Raw genomic sequence first — 21,316 nt, forward strand, 5'->3', positions numbered from 1 at the left:
TCTGGATATATGCCCAGAAGTGGAACTGCTGGACCATATGGTAGCTCTACTTTTAGTTTTTTAAGGCACCTCCATATTGTTTTCCATAGTGGCTGCACCAATTTACATGCCCACCAACAGTATCTGAGTGTTCCTTTTTCTCCACACACTCTCCAGAATTTATTATTCATAGACTTTTTGATGATAGCCATTCTGACTGGTGTGAGCTGATACCTCATTGTGGTTTTGATTTGCATTTCTCTAATAATTAGCAATGTTGAGCATTTTTTTTTCATGCGCCTGTTGGTCATCTGTATGTTTTCTTTGAAGAAATGTCTATTTAGGTCTTCTGCTCATATTTTGATTGGGTTGTTTGTTTTTTTGATATTGAGTTGTATGAGCTGTTTGCATATTTACAAATATTTTCTCCCATTCCACAGAGTGTCATTTCATTTTGCTGATGGTTTTTTTTTGCTGTGCAAAAGTTTTTAAGTTTGATTTGGTCCCATTTGTTTATTTTCGCTTTTATTTCAATTGCCTTGGGAGACTGATCTAAGAAAATATTGTTATGATTTATGTCTGAGAATGTTTTGCCTATGTCCTCTTCTAGGAGTTTTAAGGTGTCATGTCTTATATTTAGGTCTTTAAAGATTTTTGAATTTGTTTTGTATAAGGTGTGAGAGAGTGTTCTGTTTTCAGAACATGAATTACATGTAGGTGTTCAGTTTTCCCAGTGCAACTTACTGAAGAAACTGTTTTTTCTCCATTGTCTATTCTTGCCTCATTTGTCATAAAGATGGTTCAACATATGCAAATCAATCAATGTGATTGACCACATTAACAAAAGACAAAAACTATATGATCGTCTTGATAGATACAGAAAAAGCATTTGATAAAAATCAACACCTGTTCATGATAAAAGCTCTCACCAAAGTGGGTATAGAGGGAACATATCTCAACATAATAAAAGCTATTTATGACAAACCCACAGCCAACATAATACTCAACAGTGAAAAGATGAAAACCTTTTGGCTAAATTCAGGAAGAAGAAAAGGATGCCCACTCTCACCACTTCTATTCAACATAGTATTGGAAGTCCTAGCCACAGCAATTAGACAAGGAAAAGAAATAAAATGTAAACAGATTGGAAAGGAATAGGTAAAATTGTCATTATTTGAAGATGACATGATATTCTATATAGAGAACCCTAAAGACTCCACATAAAAACTATTAGAACTAATAAATAAATTCAGCAAGTTATCAGAATACAAGATTAACATACAGAAATCTGTTGCATTTCTTTACACTAACAATGAAATATCAGAAATAGAAGGTAAAAAAAAAGTCCCATTTAAAATCATATCAAATAATACCTAGGAATAAACTTAACCATGGAGGTGAAAGACCTATACGCTGAAAACTATAAAACATTGATAAAGGAAACTGAAGATGATTCAAAAAATGGAAAGATATCCCATGCTCTTGGATTAGGAAGAACTAATATTGTTAAAATGGCCGTACTACCCAAAGCAATCTACAGATTTAATGCAATATCTATCAAAATACCCATGACATTTTTCATAGAACTAGAACAAATAATTCTAAAATTTATACAGAACCACAAAATATCCAGAATTGCCAAGGCAATCCCGAGGAAAGTGTTTAGTTTGATGTAGCCCCATTTGTTTATTTTTGCTTTTGTTGCACTTGCATGAGGAGACAGTTTGAAAAAAACATTGCTAAGACAGATGTCAAAAGTGTACTACCTATGTTTCCATTTAGGAGTTTTATGGTTTTAAGATCTGACATTTAAGTCTTTAATCAATTTTGAGTTTTTTTTCGTATGGTGTGAGAAAGTAGTCCAGTTGGATTCTACTGCACATAGCTGTCTAGTTTTCCCAACAACATTTATTGAAGAAGCTGTCTTTTCCCCATTGTATATTCTTGCCTCCACTGTTGCAGATTAATTGACCATATATGTTTCTTTCTGGGCTGTCTATTCTGTTCTATTGATCTATATACCTGTCTCTGTTCTAGTACCATTCTGTTTTGATTACTATAGATTTGCACATTTCAAACTGTAGTTTGAAATCAGAGAACATGTTACTGCTACCTTTGTTCTTCTTTCTCAATATTATTTTAGTTATTCAGGGTCTTTGTGTTTCCATACAAATTTTAGCATTATTTGTCCTAGCTCTGTGATAAATGCCTTTGGAATTTTGATAGGGATTGCATTGATTATAGAGATTATCTTATCATCTAATCTACTTTTGATTCTTCCCAGTGTATTTTTTTTTATAGATCTTTAGTGGAGTATAATTGCGTCACAATACTGTGTTAGTTTCTGTTGTACAACAAAGTGAATCAGCCATATGCATACATATATCATCATATCCCCTCCCTCTTGAGCCTCCTTCCCACCCTCCCTATCCCACCCCTCAAGCCATCGCAAAGCACCGAGATGATCTCTCTGTGTTACACTGCTGTTTCCCACTAGCTAACTATCTTACATTTGGTAGTGTATATATGTCACTACTACTTTCACTTTGCCCCAGGTTCCTCCTCCCCCTCCCGTGTCCTAAAGTCCACTCTCTATGTCTACATCTTTATTCCTGCACTGTCACACTGCACACAGGTCAGAATGGCCATTATCAAAAAATCTAGAAGCAATAAATGCTGGAAAGGGTGTGATGAAAAGGGAACCCTCCTGCACTGTTGGTGGGAATGTAAATTGATACAGCACTATGGAGAACAGTATGGAGGTTCCTTAAAAAACTAAAAATAGAACTACCATATGACCCAGCAATCCCACTACTGGGCATATACACTGAGAAAACCATAATTCTAAAAGAGACATGTACCACCGTGTTTATTGCAGCTCTATTTACAATAGCCAGGACATGGAAGCAATCTAAATGTCCATTGACAGATGAATGGATAAAGAAGATGTGGTACATATATACAATGGAATATTACTCAGCCATAAAAAGAAATGAAATTGAGTTATTTGTAGTGAGGTGGATGGACCTAGAGTCTGTTATACAGAGTGAAGTAAGTCAGAAAGAGAAAAACAAATACCATATGCTAATGCACATATATCGAATCTAAAAAAAAAATCATACTGATGAACCTAGTGGCAGGGCAGGAATAAAGATGTAAACATTACTTTTCAGTTATTGTATTCTTCAACTCTGTTCGATTCTTCTTTGTGTTTTCTAATACTTTGTTCTCTCTTTGTTCATCCACTTTTCTCCCGAGTTCATTGAGTGTCTTTATGATCATTACCTTGAACTCTTTATTGGGTAGATTGCTTATCTCCACTTTGTTTAATTCTTCCTGTAAGGTTTTGTTTTGTTCCTTCATTTAGAGCATATTTCTTTGTCTTCCCGTTTTGCCTAATCCTCTGTGTTTATTTCTATGTGTTAGGTAGGGCAGGTAAATTTTCTGATCTTGGAGAAGTGGTCTTATGTAGAAGATGTCCTATGGGGCCCAGCAGCACTCTCTCCTCTTGTCACCAGAACTATATTCTCAAGGTGCATCCATGTGGGCTGCGTGCACCCTTCTGTTTTCTTGGGGCTACTATGAGAGTGCTGGTGGAGGGGCTGGCCCTTGGCCTGGTAAGCCTGGTTGGCTGCTGGCCCACTGGTGGTGGGGCTGGGGCTTGGGGCAGCTGGCTGTGGGGGCAGGGGGACTGGGGCTGGTGCCAGCCCACTGGTGTGTGGGACTGGGTCCCTGCGTGGCTGGCAGCTTGGCCCAGGGTGTCGCAGCACTAGTGTCGACTTGCCTGTGTGTGAGTAAGCCCCTGGTGCTAATAAGTTAGAAGAAGGACGCCAAAATGGTGCTTGCCATCACTAGTGACTTTGTGGTAGAGTGAGCTCCCCAAATGGCTGCCACCAGTGTCTCTGTCACCAGAAGGAGTCTCAGTTTTCTCTCCGGGAAGCTCTTGAAGATCAGCAAGTGGGTCTGACCCAGGCTCCTTTCTAATTACTGCCTCTGCACTGGAACTTGGAGTGTGTGAGATTTTGAGTGTGCCCTTTAAGAGCAGAGTCTCTGCTTACTATAACCCTCCATCTCTCCCTTATGCAAGCCCCACTGGCCTTCAAACCAGATGTTCTGGGGGCTTGTTTTTCTGGTGCACAATCCCGGGGCTGTGGTCCTGATGTGGGTCTTGGATCCATCACTCCTTGGTGAGAACCTCTGCAATTGTGATTATCTTCCTTTTTGTGAGTCGTGGACCAGGGATATGGGTCTTGACTAGACTGGGTCTCTGCCACTCCTACCCATCTCATTGTGGGTCCTTCTTCATATCTTTTGTTGTGGAAAATCTTTTCTGCTAGTCTTCAGGCCATTCTCATTGATAGCTGCTCTGTAAATAGTTGCATTTCTGGTGTGGCAGTGGGAGGATGTGAAGTCAGTGTCGTCCTACCCTTCCATTTTTGCCTCCTCTCCAAAATAGCTATTACTTTTGAAGTTACTCTTTCTCTTCTTTTTTCTATTCTGAATCAAAGTTGTGTGAGCACAGATTTTGTATAGTTAATAACATCCCACATATTTATGTAGCATATACTATGTTTATTGAACTCTGTTAGCTATTATGAGAGATGTAAAAATTGACAAGATTCAGTTCTACCCTCTAGGAATATATAGTTTTGTATGGAAGCAGACATGTTCAATTCAGAATATAATACTACCAGTGTGTGTCACAAGGAATTAAAAAATTCTTTGAGGGAAGAGATGAAGATCAGTGGTGGACAAAGGTTTTCCTTTCTATCTTGAATGTGCTTTCCTTCTTACATAGTTACAAATAATTCCAATACATTATTTCAGAAAAATAAAAGTAAAAACCCATAACGTATGACAAAATGTCATTTATTTTCATAGAATTTTATAGTATTTTAAACAAAATATTCAGCAGGAGTAAGAATAGAAAATTAATTTTACCTGGGAGCTTCTGGGTAGTTTTTGTAAAGGCAGTACCACCTGAGCTGGTTTTTTTTTTTTTTTTTTTTTATAGATTTATTTAATTTATTTATTTATTTGGCTGTGTTGGGTCTTTGTTTCTGTGTGAGGGCTTTCTCTAGTTGCAGCAAGCAGGGGCCACTCTTCATTGTGGTGCGCGGGCCTCTCACTGTCGCGGCCTCTCTTGTTGCAGAGCGCAGGCTCCAGATGCGCAGGCTCAGTAGCTGTGGCTCACGGGCCCAGTTGCTCCACGGCATGTGGGATCTTCCCAGACCAGGGCTCGAACCCGTGTCCCCTGCATTGGCAGGCAGATTCTCAACCACTGCGCCACCAGGGAAGCCCCCTTAGCTGGTTTTGATGGGCAGAGATGGGAAGGAAATTTCTGTAGGCAGAGAGCAAAGTACTCCTGGGGAAATTAAGGGCATACTGGGGGTGTAGCAGGGATTGAAGTTTGGCTAAAGAGCAGGATAAGTGAAAGCAGGAGACTGAGAGGCTGACCAGTGGGTAGAACTTTGTCCTGGAAGCCCTTCAAAATCAAGGGAAGGAACTGAGATTTTATTTTCTACTTCAGCAGTTCCCTAAGTCACATCTGCAATGTACTGGTCCCAGGAGACAAACTGAGTATGAGATTTACGTATTTGACGATTCATTATCGACATTACAATATTTAATATTGTAATGAGAATTCATACAGTGAAGACTCTTACTTTGCTTAATTTAACCTGGTATTTTCTAAAGGCTTTTGACCACAGAATCCTTTAAATAATAATAATATGAAAGGAAGTCCTTAAACCTACATGGAGCTACTACCACTGATACCGCATAACTATGTGTTAGGCACAGTTTTATGTGTGTTACATGTTTTTGCCCATTTAATCCTTATGGCACTTTGTGAGGTAGGTACTGTTTGTTATTATTATTATTATTTTTGCGGTACGCGGGCCTCTCACTCTTGTGGCCTCTCCCGCTGCGGAGCACAGGCTCCGGACGCGCAAGCTCAGCAGCCATGGCTCACGGGCCCAGCCGCTCCGCGGCATGTGGGATCTTACCGGACCGGGGCACGAACCCGTGTCCTCTGCATCGGCAGGCGGACTCTCAACCACTGCGCCACCAGGGAAGCCCGGTACTGTTATTATTATTGTCATTTTACATATGTGGAAGTTGAGGCACAGGGAGGTTAAGAAACGTGTCCAGGTTCGCAACTAATAAGTAGTAACTCTGGGACTTGAACCCAAGTGGCCTGACTGCAGGGTCCACGTTTTTCATCAGTGTTATTAATACACAGTGTCTCCAATGCTGTGAGGTGATTTGGGGAGCCCTTGAAGGTTTTTGAGCAGGAGAGTGACATGATTATCAGTAAGTTTAAGGAAGACAGTGATGGTTGCTTTGCAAAGACTTAGAGGAAGAGTAGGATAAATCCGTTAGGGAGTTATTTTTCCTTATTTTACTGTAAAAAATTTCAAACACACAGAAAAGTTGAAAGAATTGTACAATGAAAACCTGTATACCTAGCCTCTAGATTCAACTGTTAACATTTTGCCATATTTGCTTTATGCATTTTTTCCTCCTGAACCATTTGAGGGTATGTTTCATGCCTCCTCACTGTCAAATAATTCAACATGTGAGTTCTAAAAATAAGGACTTCCTAGGACGTTATGTTAAAGTCTAAGTACTGAGCACCTAAGCCAGGGCAGTAACAAGACAAAGAAGGGCTGAAGTAAGAGAAGTGTGAATTACTCATTTGAAAATTACCTTCAGAAGACAGTTCACTTAAGGTGGTTTTTCTTATATCTTCATAAGGTTCTGGTACACTTTGCCTCATGTTTGTCAGTGTAAACTCCAAGAAGGCAAGTTAATTTCTTAACGAGTTTAAGCAAGATATAACTTGGACAATAAAGTTATTGTCAAAATATAATCCACATAATCTGTGTCAGTATCTGATAAAACTTCACTGATTCATGTTATTATTATTTTTATTAAGGCATAATTGACATAACATTATATTAGCTTTGAGTCGATAACACAATGATTCAACCCTTGTATATACTGTGAAATGATCACCACAGTAAATCCAGTCAACATCTGCCACCACACATAGTCAAAAAAATTTTTTTCTTGTGATGAGAACTTTTAAGATCTCTCTCAGCTGATTCATATTATTAATATATGTTTTTATTAGCAATAATAAGGTATAGTTTTCAAAGTTTGGGCACATACAGTGTCCTGAGCATTGTTGTGGACATTTATACATGTTAGGTGTGAAAATAAAGGGAATTCATTGTTAATTTTATTTCTTTAGAAATTTGGGCCAGAATTATCACTTTACTTTAAATTTTGACATTGTTTGATATCCTTGTGAGGTTCTATCTTTTGTACTTTCAGTTCAAGCTAGATACCTCTTCACTGTGAGCACATATAGTGCCTGTCACCCACTGAAATGAATTAAGGTTCCTTGGAGAAATGGATGATTCCAGACCTGAGGCAGGAAAAGTCCAGTTTAACCTGGAATATTTTATTGCCCAGAAAACAAGAAAATGCTCAAAGAATGATGTAAACATGTCAGAAAACTCAAGAGCTGACTGGAAAGAGATCTTATTAACCAAATTTGGCACAATTTGAGTTTCAAAAACAAAAATAATGATAATGAAACATAACAAATATAAATATTCCTTGATCCCATAATGCTATTAGAAAGAAAGAGAGAAAAACAACAAGAAAGAGAGAATGAAAATAAAAACCCTTCTTTAAAGCAATATGCCAGCTAATGAATGCAGAATGAATGATAGAATTAGAAATTTTCTGTTGTAAACTTCCCAGTGTAATAATTAATTTAAGTGAGGTACATCTCTAAATGCCAAAACTATTGGATGCCAGGTTATTGAGGGACAGAGTATTGAAATGGTTTCAAAGTATCACACCACATATTACTTGTTAATTTCAATGGGACAAAATATGCCTTTACAGTGGAAAGACCTGGCAGCGACCACTGTACAAAATGGTGGAGCTCAGCCCTGCAACAATGGCCCAGCCTGACATTAGGTGCCTTCAGGTGTGATGAAGCAGGGGGTTACCCAGCATCATCTAAGTGGGTTTTTTTTTTTTTGCGGTACGCGGGCCTCTCACTGTTGCGGCCTCTCACGTTGTGGAGCACAGGCTCCGGACGCGCAGGCTCAGCGGCCATGGCCCACGGGCCCAGCCGCTCCACAGCATTTGGGATCCTCCCGGACCGGGGCATGAACCCGTGTGCCCTGCATCGGCAGGTGGACTCTCAACCACTGCGCCACCAGGGAAGCACCCAAGATCCTGAATTTTTAAAAAAGCTATGATGAATGTATTAGGGACAAGTGGGGCCATTTGAGTATGGCTTAAATGTTGAATGCTGTTATTAAATTCAGGTAATGCTGTAATAGTGTTGGGTTGAGTGGGAGAATGTCCTTGTTTGTGGGAGATATGCACTAAAGTATTTAGAGGTGAGGTGTCTTATTCACAACTTACTTTTCGATGGGTCGGCAGAAGGTAGTATCTATAGGTCCTTACATAGAGAGACGAAGCAGGTGCAACAAGCTTATTAAGAGTTGGCATATATAGATAAGGGATATACCAATGTTCATTGTACTGTTCTTTCATTTTTGTGTGGACTTGAACTTTTTCAAAGTAAAAAAGATACTATCTATGGGAATCATTGGGAGAAAATATTTTTTCCATCCACTTTTCATGCCTCTTGTCTTCCTACACTTAGTCATCATTCCAGGAAGTAAAAGTTCTGCTTTGACTTGTTAGCTTTGTCTCTTGTGTGGAGTTTAGCTCTAAGGGCTTCAACTCTCTCTATTTCCCAGCAGTGATAAGGATGTTTCAGAAACAGCAAGTTTGGACTTCTAGAGTACACCTTCTTTTGGGACTCTTCTTTGACTGATGTGTGAAGTGGTAGCAATGGACTTTGAGAAGATCTTGACTCTTGTTATTCTCAGCAGTTGCAAGAGTGGGTTCCAGAAGGCTAGTGGAGAAATGTGATGAAATACACAGCACATTCCTTGTGGCTCAGGGGAAGACTGGAAAGATCCTTAGAATGGGTAGGAGGGAAACACCCTATGACTTTTTACATGCACGTCTGTTAGTGTCATCATGTCAGTGCATTTTATAGCATTTTGCCTGCTTCCTTTCATTGACAGATTTTGGCAACCCTGACAAGGTAGTCATGCATTATGAACTACAACTTGCAAGGGTAGTTCTTGGGTGCCTCTGCACGAGAAAAGATGGTAGAGAGGAAAGAAAGTGGGATTTATTTTCTCCCAAATTTTATTCTCCAAAGATAAGATAGAACTCAAGTCAGAACTCTGTAGTTGTCATAGATCTTTTGAAAAAGTAACTGGTTGGTAAGTAACAAAATTTCATTAAATAATTGTTGGATGAAGGAGATGAAGGAGGAGAAGATGTGGCATGATGAGATTCTTTGCTAAGCAGTGTTTTTGTACTAAAATGACAGATACAAATAATGGGTGACCTTAACTGAATACCATCTATATTCTTCCTTTTGATACAATAATTTGGCATTACTTTACTACTTTTTCTTCAGAAACTCAAGAATACTTTAAAGACTCTACCTTAACCTTCTTAATGTTTATATAAATAGAGAATGTCTGACTTTTATATTTTCACTGAGTTTAAGCAGTATTTGTGGGATTGCAATTCTGATAAGTTGTTGGCTTTTTGTTTTCCTTCTCCCTAAGAGCAATGACATAGCAGATTGAAGATAAATGATGGTTTGGAGGGTACTGGGATATACAGATTTTATTTGATGTCATTGAATGAATATGCATTGAGTACCCACCATATACCAAGCACTGTGCCAGTGCAGGTAAAAATGCAATAAATGACATTGCACAGAGTCTATTTGGTGACTGTCAGTGACACAAGAACACATGTTTGGAGGAGCTTGGCTGTTTCCTGCTCTGATGGTCCTCATGGACTGACACTACTACACTCTTTTTATAATATATTAGATCCATAAACAAAAGAGCTCTAATCAATCCCTTCTTGGATTATTCCAGTTTTTTCTCATACAATTTATTGGGGGAAATGAGTTCCATATGTTTAGTAAAGTTTTTCCAGAACCACCTCCTTTCTGGCTCATTTTTAGTATTTTGGGATTTGGTGGTTGGTGTTTATGGTCAACAAATGCATGCTCTTTGTGACTCTATCATTTTCTTTAATACATATACTTTTTCAACCACTTTATCTTACAGAGGTGAAAATTTTTGCCTTCTTTGTCCATAATAATTTTTTCTTATACATGTGTGAGATGGGTTGACAATCCTGAATACCATTAGCTTACCATTCCAACTCTGTTTTCTAGGGAAAAGAATGTGTAAATCTCCTTTAGGAAGTAGGTGAGAGAAAGTTTTCTTTCCCTTGAATAAAAATACAAAAACAATTAGAATTACCCTTGAAAAGTTCTAGATCAATCATCCAGGACTAATACATCACTTATGGAGATAAGTTAGTGGCATTCTCATGAATAATCATCTGTGATTACAGAGCTGTGGCCATCCCAACATTTTGTTCTCCCTGTGAGATTCAACATCATTGATTATTTTAGTTTCTTTACATCAGCTATGATCAGAAAGTCTTGATGGGACAGTATGCAAATTGCATAATCATTAAAATTTTCTCTTTACCTTAACAATAAGCCAAGGTTATTTAAATATTTGTAATCATTTCTTTTTCAATAGTATGTACTTTATAGGAACATGGCTCATCATTTTATTTATGTATTTATTTATTTATTTTTAACATCTTTATTGGAGTATAATTGCTTTACATTGTTGTGTTAGTTACTGCTGTATAACAAAGTGAATCAGCTATAGGTATACATATATCCCCATATCCCTCCCTCTTGCATCTCCCTTGCACCCTCCCTATCTCACCCATCTAGGTTGTCACAAAGCACCTAGCTGATCTCCCTGTGCTATGTGGCTGCTTCCCACTATCTACTTTACATTTGGTAGTATATATATGTCAATGCCAATCTCTCACTTTGTCCCAGCTTACCCTTCCCCCTCTCCATGTCATCAAGTCCATTCTCTACATCTGCATCGTTATTTCTGACCTGCCCCTAGGTTCTTCAGAACCATTATTTTTTTTTTTTAGATTCCACATATATGTGTTAGCATACCGTATTTGTTTTCCTCTTTCTGGCATACTTCATTCTGTATGACAGACTCTAGGTCCACCCAACTCACAACAAATAATTCAATTTCATTCCTTTTTACGGCTGAGTAATATTCCATTGTATATATGTGCCACATCTTCTTTATCCATTCATCTGTCGCTAGGCATTTAGGTTGCTTCCACATGTCCTGGCTATTGTAAATAGTGCTACAGTGAACATTGTGGTACATGACTCTTTTTGAATTATGTTTTTCTCAGAGTATAGGCCCAGGAGTGGGATTACTGGGTCACATGGTAGTTCTAGTTTTAGTTTTTTAAGGAACCTCCATACTGTTCTCCATAGTGGCTGTATCAATTTACATTCCCACCAACAGTGCAAGAGGGTTCCCTTTTCTCCACACCCTCTCCAGCATTTACTGTTTGTAGATTTTTTATGATGACCATTCTGACTGGTGTGAGGTGATACCTCATTGTAGGTTTGATTTGTATTTCTCTAATGATTAGTGATGTTGAGCATCCTTTCATGTATTTGTTGGCAATCTGTATATCTTCTTTGGAGAAATGTCTTATTTAGGTCTTGTGCCCATTTTTGGATTGGTTTGTTTGTTTTTTATGATATTGAGCTGCATGAGCTGTTTGTATACTTTGGAGATTAATCCTTTGTCAGTTGCTTCATTGGCAAATATTTTCTCCCATGCTGAGGGTTGTATTTTCGTCTTGCTTCTGGTTTCCTTTGCTGTGCAAAAGCTTTAAGTTTCATTAGGTCTCATTTGTTTATTTTTGTTTTTATTTCCATTTCTGTAGGAGGTGGGTTAAAAAGGATCTTGCTGTGATTTATGTCATAGAGTGTTCTGCCTATGTTTTCCTCCAAGAGTCTTCTATTGTCTGGCCTTACATTTAGGCTTTTAATCCATTTTGAGTTTATTTTGGTGTATGTTGTTAAGGAGTGTTCTAATTTCATTTTTTTACATGTAGCTGTCCAGTTTTCCCAGCACCACTTATTGAAGAGCCTGTATTTTCTCCATTTTATATTCTTTCCTCCTTTATCAAAGATAAGGTGACCATATGTGCATGGGTTTATCTTTGGGCTTTCTATTCTGATCCATTGATCTATATTTCTGTTTCTGGGCCAGTACCATATTGTCTTGATTACTGTAGCTTTGTTGTATAGTCTGAAGTCCAGGACCCTGATTCCTCCAGCTCTGTTTTTCTTTCTAAAGGTTGCCTTGGCTATTCAGGGTCTTTTGTGATTCCATAGAAACTGTGAAATTTTTTGTTCTAGTTCTGTGAAAAATGCCATCAGTATTTTGATAGGGATTGCATTGAATCAGTAGATTGCTTTGGGCAGTATAGTCATTTTCACAATGTTGATTCTTCCAATCCAAGAATATGGTATATCTTTCCATCTATTTGTTTCATCTTTAATTTCTTTCATTAGTGTAATAGTTTTCTGCATACAGGTCTTTATCTCCTTAGGTAGGTTTATTCCTAGGTATTTTATTCTTTTTCTTTCAGTGGTAAATGGGAATGTTTCCTTAATTTCTGTTTCAAATTTTTCATCATTAGTGTATAGGAATGCAAGAGATTTCTGTGCATTAATTTTGTATCCTGTTACTTTACCAAATTCATTGATTAGCTCTAGTAGTGTTTAGTAGAGTCTTTAGGATTCTCTATGTATAGTATCATGACATCTGCAAACAGTGACACTTTTATTTTTTCTTTTCCAGTTTGTATTCCTTTTATTTCTTTTTCATCTCTGATTGCTGTGGCTAAAACTTCCAGAACTATGTTGAAAAATAGTGGTGAGAGTGGGCAACCTTCTCTTTTTCCTGATCTTAGAGGAAATAATTTCAGTTTTTCACCATTGAGAATTATGTTTGCTGTGGGTTTGTCATATATGGCCTTTATTACATTGAGGTAAGTTCCCTCTATGCCTACTTTTTGCAGGGTTTTTATCATAAATCGGTGTTGAATATTGTCAAAAGCTTTCAATGCATCTATTGAGATGATCATATGGTTTTTATCCTTCAATTTGTTAATATGGTGTATCACATTGATTGATTTGAGTATATTGAAGAATCCTTGCATTCCTGGAATAAACCCCACTTGATCATGGTGTATGATCCTTTTAATGAGCAGCTGGATTCTGTTTGATAGTATTTTGTTGAAGACTTTGCATTTTGATTATGCAAAAATAAGGGTGATTGTGGCCTTGTAGAATGAGTTTGGGAGTGTTCCTCCCTCTGCTATATTTTGGAAGAGTTTGAGAAGGGTAGTTGTTATCTCTTCTCTAAATGTTTGATAGAATTCACCTGTGAAGCCATCTGGTCCTGGGCTTTTGTTTGTTGGAAGATTTTTAATCACCATTTCAATTTCAGTGCTTGTTATTGGTCTGTTTATATTCTCTATTTCTTCCTCATTCAGTCTCAGAAGGTTGTACTTTTCTAATAATTTGTCCATTTCTTGCAGGTTGTCCATTTTATTGGCATATAGTTGTTTGTAGTAATCTCTCATGATCCTTTATATTTCTGCAGTGGTAGTTGTTACTTCTCCTTTTTCATTTCTAATTCTATTGTTTTGAGTCTTCTCCCTTTTTTCTTGATGAGTCTGGCAATTTTGTTTATCTTCTCAAAGAACCAGCTTTTAGGTTTATTGATCTTGCTATCATTTCCTTCATTTCTTTTTAATTTATTTCTGATATGATTTATAACATCTTCTGCTAACTTTCAGGTTTTTTTGTTCTTCTTTCTCTAATTGCTTTAGGTGTAAGGTAGGTTGTTTATTTGAGATTTTTCTTGTTTCTTGAGGTAGGATTGTATTGCTATATACTTCCCTCTTAGAAATGCTTTTGCTACATCCCATAAGTTTGGGTTGTTGTGTTTTCATTGTCATTTGTTTCTAAGTACTTTTTTTTAATTTCCTCTTTGATTTCTTCAGTGATCTCTCAGTTATTTAGTAGTGTATTGTTTAGCCTCCATGTGTTTGGATTTTTTTAGTTTTTTTCCTGTAATTGATATGTAGTCTCATAGCATTGTGTTTGGAAAGCATACTTGATATGATTTCAATTTTCTTAACTTTGCCAAGGCTTGATTTTTGACCTAAGATATGATCTATCCTGGAGAATGTTCCATGAGCACTTGAGAACAAGGTGCATTGGAATGTTTTTGGATAGAATGTCCTATAAATATCAATTAAGTCCATCTTTTTTAATGTGTCATTTAAAGCTTGTGTTTCCTTATTTATTTTCAGTTTGGATGATCTGTCCATTGGTGAAAGTGGGGTTTTAAAGTCCCCTACTATGGTTATGTTACTGGCAATTTCCCCTTTTATGGCTGTTAGCATTTGCCTTGTGTGTTGATGTTTTCCTATGTTTGGTGCATAAATAATTACAATTGTTATATCTTCTTCTTGGATTCATCCCTTGATCATTATGTAGTGTCCTTCTTTGTCTCTTGTAACAGTCTCTATTTTAAAATCTATTTTGTCTGATATGAGAATTGCTACTCCAGCTTTCTTTTGATTGCCATTTGCATGGAATATCTTTTTCCATCCCCTCACTTTCAGTCTGTGTGTGTTCCTAGGTCTGAAGTGGGTCTCTTGTAGACAGCATAAATATTTGTCTTGTTTTGTAATCATTCAGCCAGTCTATGTCTTTTGGTTGGAGCATTTAATCCATTTACATTTAAGGTAGTTATCGATATGTATGTTCCTATTACCATTTTCTTAATTGTTTTGGCTTTGTTATTGTAGGTATTTTCCCTCTCTTGAGTTTCCTGCCTAGAGAAGTTCCTTTAGCATTTGTTGTAATGCTGATTTGTTGGTGCTGAATTCTCTTAGCTTTTGCTTGTCTATAAATATTTTGATTTCTCTGTTGAATCTGAATGAGATCCTTGCTGGGTAGAGTAATCCTTGTTGTAGGTTTTTCCCTTTCATCACTTAAATATGTCCTGCCACTCCCTTCTGGCTTGCAGAGTTTCTGCTGAAAGATGAGCTCTTAACCTTAAGGGGATTCCCTTGTATGTTATTTGTTGTTTTCCCCTTGCTGCTTTTAATGTTTTTCTTTGTATTTAATTTTTGATAGATTGATTACTATGTGTCTTGGAGTGTTTCTCCTTGGATTTATCCTGTTTAGGACTCTCTGTGATTCCTGGACTATTTCCTTTCCCATATTAGGGAAGTTTTCAACTAGAATCTCTTCAGATATTTTCTCAGTCCCTTTCTTTATCTCTTCTTCTTCTGGGACCCCTATAATTCGAATGTTGGTGCGTTTAATGTTGTCCCAGATGTCTCTGAGCCCGTCCTCAATTCTTCTCATTCTTTTTTCCTTATTCTGCTCTGTGGTAATTATTTCCACGATTTTATCTTCCAGGTCATTTATCCAGTCTTCTGCCTCAGTTATTCTGCTATTGATTCCTTCTAGAGGATTTTAAATTTCATTTATTGTGTGGTTCATCATTGTTCATTTGCTTTTTAGTTCTTGTGTGTCCTTGTTAAACATTTCTTGTATTTTCTCCATTCTATTTCCAAGATTCTGGAACATCCTTACTGTCATTATGCTGAATTCTTTTTCAGGTAGACTGCCTATTTCCTCTTTATTTGTTTGATCTCATGGGCTTTTACCTTGCTCCTTCATCTGCTGTGTATTTCTCTGTCTTCCTAGTTTGCTTAACTTACTGTGTTTGGGGTCTCCTTTTCACAGGTTGCAGGTTCATAGTTCCTGTTGTTTTTGGTGTCTGCCCCCAGTGGCACAGGTTGGTTCAGTGTGTTGTGTAGGCTTCCTGGTGGAGTGGACTTATGCCTGTGTTCTGGTTTTTGAGGCTGGGTCTTGTATTTCTCGTGGGCAGGACTGCATCTTGTGATGTGTTTTGGGATGTCTGTGAACTTATTATGATTTTAGGCAACCTCTCTACAGATGGGTGGGGTTGTGTTCCTGTCTTGCTAATTGTTTGTCATGGGGTGTCCAGCACTGTAGCTTTCTGGTCATTGCATTGACCTGGGTCTTAGTATTGAGATGAAGATCTCTGGGAGAGCTCTCGCCAGCTGATATTAGGTGGGGCCAGGAGGCCTCTGGTGGTCCAATGTCCTGAATTTGGCTCTCCCACCTCAGACACTCAGGCCTGCCACCTGGCTGGAGCACCAAGACCCTGTCAGCTGAGCAGCTTTTGGGAAGTCTCAGGTCTTCTGCTAGCATTCAGTAGGTGTTTTGTAGGAGTTGTTCCACATGTTGATGTATTTTTAATGTATCTTTGGGGAGAAAGGTGATTTCCATGTCTTACTCCTCCACCATCTTGAAAGTCTGCCCTATCATTTATTTTAGAAGAAGAAATGAGGCTTTATTTTGAGCCATTCAACCAATATTAGACTTAGGCAACTGGTGAGACTTTCATTCTTCCTTGCCAGCCATGTTTCATATCTGCATTCCTTCTCACTTCCTTCCTTCAAATATTTAATTTAAACCAACCACCTGACATAAGAGTTGTATGTATGGCTTTTGAAAAGAAGTTTTCACTTAACATATTTTAATTTTTGACAATGTTTTCCATTCTCCAATATAATTTAAAATAGTATTAGTCCATTCAATAAATATGCCACTATTTAATCTTAAGTAGTTGGACATTTCCCCCATTGTTCACTGCTATAATAGCATTGAAATAGATATTCCTGTAGCTAAAATATTGAACATATTCATGATAATTTCCTTAGCTGAAATTCTTGGATATGGAATTATCATATCAAAAGTAGGTACATCTTAAATCTACTTATACATGTTGCCAAATATTATTATGTGAGGATGCACATTTCCTCTTACCCCCTACAAAACTGGGTGTTATAAAAATTCTCTGCTTTAATAAGATTTTTTTTTGGATATTGTTATCTTTTTTTTTAACATCTTTACTGAAGTATAATTGCTTTACAATGGTGTGTTAGTTTCTGCTTTATAACAAAGTGAATAAGTTATACATGTACATATCTTCCCATATCTCTTCCCTCTTGTGTCTCCCTCCCTCCCACACTCCCTATCCCACCCCTCTAGGTGGTCAAAATCCACCGAGCTGATCTCCCTGTGCTATGTGGCTGCTTCCCACTAGCTTTCTATTTTATGTTTGGTAGTGTATATATGTCCATGCCACTCTCTCAGTTTGTCACAGCTTCCCCTTGCCCTTCCCCATATCCTCAAGTCCTTTCTCTAGTAGGTCTCTGTCTTTATTTCCACCTTACCCCTAGGTTCTTCATGAACTTTTTTTTTTCTTAGATTCCATATATATATGTGTTAGCAAATGGTATTTGTTTTTCTCTTTCTGACTTACGTCACTCCGTATGACAGACTGTAGGTCCATCCACCTCACTACAAATAACTCAATTTCGTTTCTTTTCATGGCTGAGTAATATTCCATTGTATATATGTACCACAACTTCTTTATCCATTCATCCGATGATGGGCACTTAGGTTGTTTCCATCTCTGGGCTATTGTAAATAGAGCTGCAATGAACATTTTGGTACATGACTCTTTTTGAATTTTGGTTTTCTCAGGGTATATGCCCAGTAGTGGAATTGCTGGGTCATATGGTAGTTCTGTTTGTAGTTTTTTAAGGAACCTCCATACTGTTCTCCATAGTGGCTGAACCAATTCACATTCCCACCAGCAGTGCAAGAGTGTTCCCTTTTCTCCACACCCTCTCCAGCATTTATTGTTTCTAGATTTTTTGATGATGGCCATTCTGACTGGTGTGAGATGATATCTCATTGTAGTTTTGATTTGCATTTCTCTAATAATTAATGATGTTGAGCATTCTTTCATGTGTTTGTTGGCAGTCTGTATACCTTCTTTGGAGAAATGTCTATTTAGGTCTTCTGCCCATTTTTGGATTGGGTTGTTTGTTTTGTTGTTATTGAGCTGCATGTGCTGCTTGTAAATTTTGGAGATTAATCCTTTGTTGGTTGCTTCATTTGCATATATTGTCTCCCATTCTAAGGGTTGTCTTTTGGTCTTGCTTATGGTTTCCTTTGCTGTGCAAAAGCTTTGAAGTTTCATTAGGTCCCATTTGTTTATTTTTGTTTTTATTTCCATTACTCTAGGAGGTGGGTCAGAAAGGATCTTGCTGTGATTTACGTCATAGAGTGTTCTGCCTATGTTTTCCTCTAAGAGTTTGATACTTTCTGGCCTTACATTTAGGTCTTTAATCCATTTTGAGCTTATTTTTGTGTATGATGTTAGGGAGTGATCTAATCTCATACTTTTACATGTACCTGTCCAGTTTTCCCAGCACCACTTATTGAAGAGGCTGTCCTGTCTCCACTGTACATTCCTTCCACCTTTATCAAAGATAAGGTGTCCATATGTGCGTGGGTTTATTTCTGGGCTTTCTATCCTGTTCCATTGATCTATTTTTCTGTTTTTGTGCCAGTACCATACTGTCTTGATTACTGTAGCTTTGTAGTATAGTCTGAAGTCAGGGAGCCTGATTCCTCCAGCTCCATTTTTTGTTCTCAAGATTGCTTTGGCTATTCGGGGTCTTTTGTGTTTCCATACAAATTGTGAAATTTTTTGTTCTAGTTCTGGGAAAATGCCAGTGGTAGTTTGATAGGGATTGCATTAAATCTATAGATTGCTTTGGGTAGTAGAGTCATTTTCACATTGTTGGTTCTTCCAATCTAAGAACATGGTATAACTCTCCATCTATTTGTATCATCTTTAATTTCTTTCATCAGTGTCTTATAATTTTCTGCATTCAGGTCTTTTGTCTCCTTAGGTAGGTTTATTCCTATTTTATTCTTTTTGTTGCAATGGTAAATGGGAGTGTTTTCTTAATTTCACTTTCAGATTTTTCATCATTAATGTATAGGAATTCCAGAGATTTCTGTGCATTAATTTTGTATCCTGATACTTTGCCAGATTCACTGATTAGCTCTAGTAGTTTTCTGGTTGCATCTTTGGGATTCTCTATGTGTAGTATCATGTCATCTGCAAACAGTGACAGCTTTACTTCTTCTTTTCTCATTCGGATTCCCTTTATTTCTTTTTCTTCTCTGATTGCTGTGACTAAAACTTCCAAAACTATGTTGAATAAGAGTGGTGAGAGTGGGCAACCTTCTCTTGTTCCTGGTCTTTCCAGTTTTTCACTATTGAGGATGATGTTGGCTGTGGTTTTGTCATATATGGCCTTTATTATGTTTAGGAAGGTTTCCTCTATGCCTATGTTTTGCAGGGTTTTTATCATAAATGGGTGTTGAATTTTGTCGAAAGCTTTCTCTGCATCTATTGAGACGATGATATAGTTTTTCTCCTTCAATTTGTTAATATGGTGTATCACATTGATTGATTTGCGTATATTGAAGAATTCTTGCATTCCTGGAATAAACCCCACTTGATCATGGTGTATGATCCTTTTAATGTGCTGTTGGATTCTGTTTGCTAGTATTTTGTTGAGGATTTTTGCATCTATGTTCATCAGTGATATTGGCTTGTAGTTTTCTTTCTTTGTGACATCTTTGTCTGGCTCTGGTATCAGGGTGATGGTGGCCTCGTAGAATGAGTTTGGGAGTGTTCCTGCCTCTGCTGTATTTTGGAAGAGTTTGAGAAGGAGAGGTGTTAGCTCTTCTCTAAATGTTTGATAGAATTTGCCTGTGAAGCCATCTGGTCCTGGGCTTTTGTTTGTTGGAAGATTTTTAATCACAGTCTCCATTTCAATTCTTGTGATTGGTCTGTTCATATTTTCTATTTCTTCCTGGCTCAGTCTTGGCAGGTTGTGCATTTCTAAGAATTTGTCCATTTCTTCCAGGTTGTCCATTTTACTGGCATAGAGTTGCTCGTAGTAATCTCTCGTGATGTTCTGTATTTCTGCAGTGTCAGTTGTTACTTCTCCGTTTTCATTTCTAATTCTATTGATTTGAGTCTTCTCCCTTTTTTCTTGATGAGTTTGGCTAATGGTTTATCAATTTTATTTATCTTCTCAATGAACCAGCTTTCCGTTTTATTGATCTTTGCTATCATTTCCTTCATTTGTTTTTCATTTATTTCTGATCTGATCTTTATGCTTTCTTTCCGTCTGCTAACTTTGGGGTTTTTTGTTCTTCTTTCTCTAATTGCTTTAGGTCAAGGTTAGGTTGTTTATTTGAGATGTTTTCTCTATCTTAAGGTAGGCTTGTATTGCTATAAACTTCCCCCTTAGAACTGCTTTTGCTGCATCCCATAGGTTTTGGGTCGTCGTGTCTCCATTGTCATTTGTTTCTAGGTATTTTTTGATTTCCTCTGTGGTTTCTTCAGTTATCTCTTCGTTATTAAATAGTGTATTGTTTAGCCTCCATGTGTTTGTATTTTTTACAGATATTTTCCTGTAATCGATATCTAGTCTCATTGCTTTGTGGTCGGAAAAGATACTTGATACAATTTCAATTTTCTTAAATTTACCAAGGCTTGATTTGTGACCCAAGGTATGATCTATCCTGGAGAATGTTTAATGAGCACTTGAGAAAAATGTTTATTCTGTTGTTTTTGGATGGAATGTCCTATACATATTAATTAAGTCCATCTTGTTTAATGTATCATTTAAAGCTTGTGTTTCCTTATTTATTTTCATTTTGGATGATCTGTCCATTGGTGAAAGTGGGATGTTAAAGTCCCTTACTATGAATGTGTTACTGTTGATTTCCCCTTTTATGGCTGTTAGTATTTGCCTTATGTATTGAAGTGTTTCTGTGTTGGGTGCATAAATATTTACAATTGTTATATCTTCTTCTTGGATTGATCCCTTGATCATTATGTAGTGTCCTTCTTTGTCTCTTCTAATAGTCTTTATTTTAAAGTCTATTTTGTCTGCTTTGAGAATTGCTACTCCAGCTTTCTTTTGAATTCCATTTGCATGGAATATCTTTTTCCATCCCCTCACTTTCAGTCTGTATGTGTCCCTAGGTCTGAAGTGGGTCTCTTGTAGACAGCATATATAAGGGTCTTGTTTTTTTATCCATTCAACCAGTCTGCGCCTTTTGTTGGGAGCACTGAATCCATTTACATTTAAGGTAATTATCGATATGTATGTTCCTATGACCATTTCCTGAATCTTTTTGGGTTTGTTTTTGTAGGTCTTTTCCTTCTCTTGTGTTTCTTGCCTAGAGAAGTTCCTTTAGCATTTGTTGTATTGCTGGTTTGGTGGTGCTGAACTCTCTCAGTTTTTGCTTGTCTGTAAAGGTTTTAATTTCTCCATCAAATCT

General features: G+C 37.4%; 1 long non-coding RNA gene across 1 annotated transcript in view; it reads left to right on the forward strand.

Moving 5' to 3' along the window:
- LOC132597321 (uncharacterized) overlaps positions 1 to 21,316 on the forward strand; it is a 137,051-nt gene that overhangs the window by 29,759 nt on the left and 85,976 nt on the right. The gene's annotated exons all lie outside the window — the stretch shown is intronic.

The sequence above is a fragment of the Globicephala melas genome, chromosome 5 (genome assembly GCF_963455315.2).
Source record: "Globicephala melas chromosome 5, mGloMel1.2, whole genome shotgun sequence".
NCBI lineage: Eukaryota > Metazoa > Chordata > Mammalia > Artiodactyla > Delphinidae > Globicephala > Globicephala melas.